At 31.7% G+C, this 1649-nt stretch overlaps 1 pseudogene; it reads left to right on the top strand.

Annotated features, from left to right (window-relative positions):
* The first annotated feature begins 691 nt into the window (after positions 1-691).
* The window catches only part of LOC108765734 (probable multidrug resistance-associated protein lethal(2)03659), a 16736-nt pseudogene continuing 15778 nt past the window's right edge, over positions 692-1649 (top strand).

Consider the following 1649-nt stretch of genomic DNA (forward strand, 5'->3'; position numbering starts at 1 on the left):
AATAATACATACCATTAGATTAATATTTATTATTTATTTAATTTGGTATGGTATAAAGAAGTGGGATTTAACTTAGCGTGATTAATAACCTGATAACATCAGGCCTGGAATATCATAGCCTGAAAATATTTCGTAGTTATTCTTCCGGGAGATTGCGAAAATAGAACCTTGCAGAAGTCAAATAAAAGTAAAACGCTGAAAGTCTTTCGCTATAGTTGCGAAAACGCGAATGGATTGCAAAGGCTACGCCGGAATCAAGAAATTTGTAAAATACGCTCGGTCAGCACCAACTGCATTTTTGTATAGTACTCGATGTAGACTGATTGATTAATTAAAGTTCTTGTCAAAGTCAGTAAAAGATCAATATAATATCCATGACAGTATAATATATACAGATAATATACAAAATTCGAACATTTTTCTCTGTGCATTGTCAATTGGATAACCTGTCCTTAAAGGTCTCAAGTCTTAACTGAAGTATACATTGTAAAATGTTCAGATTAATACGCGAGTTTAATGATATTGAAGAAATTGTTTGATCAATTGTTGCCTCTGTGCACATACCATGGGTACAACACAATGCATTAGTTTGTATATGTTATATCACGCTTGGTTACCTGCATGTATGTGAAGTATATGTGTGTATTGAAGATCCGTTATACATTTATAAGACTCACATGAGACACTCATCATGCATAGGAAAGCGTATACCGAGAAAGTGAAGAATAATCCCAGAGCAGATGCCAACATTTTCAGCATCTTGACGTTTTCGTAAGTATAAATAGTAAACTACAAATACCATTCGTGATATAGCCGATTAAGATAAATAATAAAACTGAGAGTGAAGGTAATGCGATCCAGAGAAAAGTTTACAGAATGTAATAACTTGATATATAAGATTTAAAAGTTTCCAGGAATATGAAAAGTATAAAATGGAACTACCATTGATAATTATGTAGTACAGGGAAGTCACCCTCTGATGATCTTGACCTTGACATATATTGTCAAGGTCATAAACCTGAATAACCTCTACAGATTTTAGCAGTCGCTCGTTAGTCGTTAAAAAGTTATTAACAAAAAATTTTACGAAATAACGTCTTACTTTTCGACAAATAATATCAAAAACATCTCACTTTCTCTCCCCTGCCTGGGAGCTCATGACTTTCTCATGTTATATGACCTTGACAATATATGTCAAAGTCAAGATCATCAGAGGGTGGCTCCCCTATATTACATAATTACCCTACCATTTTTATTTTTTAGTATAATCATTCCTTATTCATTTTTAATACATTTGATGTTACACATTTACAAACTATCGCATTTTTCGATTCGATAACAAGTTATGCTGCGTGAAACGAATTAGTCAACTTTCAGAAATTTTTTAAATTTTATACATCGATAGTGCTCTGGAAGATAGAATTTTATGCCAAAGGATTTTTTAATTGGAAAATTAATCGAGATATAAACAATTGATGTCAAGTTTTACGAAAAGAAAATTGTTCTGATTATTTTGTGCCATATTTGATTCTTAAGTGTAATGACGCAGTTTCTATTGATTTGAAAGTGGAAAGAAGGATACAGATCAATTTTGCAAGATAATACGTAAAGCGATAATATAATCTTGAAAATTAGGAGAAAAAAATTAG

The sequence above is a fragment of the Trachymyrmex cornetzi genome, unplaced genomic scaffold (genome assembly GCF_001594075.2).
Source record: "Trachymyrmex cornetzi isolate Tcor2-1 unplaced genomic scaffold, Tcor1.1 scaffold517, whole genome shotgun sequence".
NCBI classification, from domain to species: domain Eukaryota; kingdom Metazoa; phylum Arthropoda; class Insecta; order Hymenoptera; family Formicidae; genus Trachymyrmex; species Trachymyrmex cornetzi.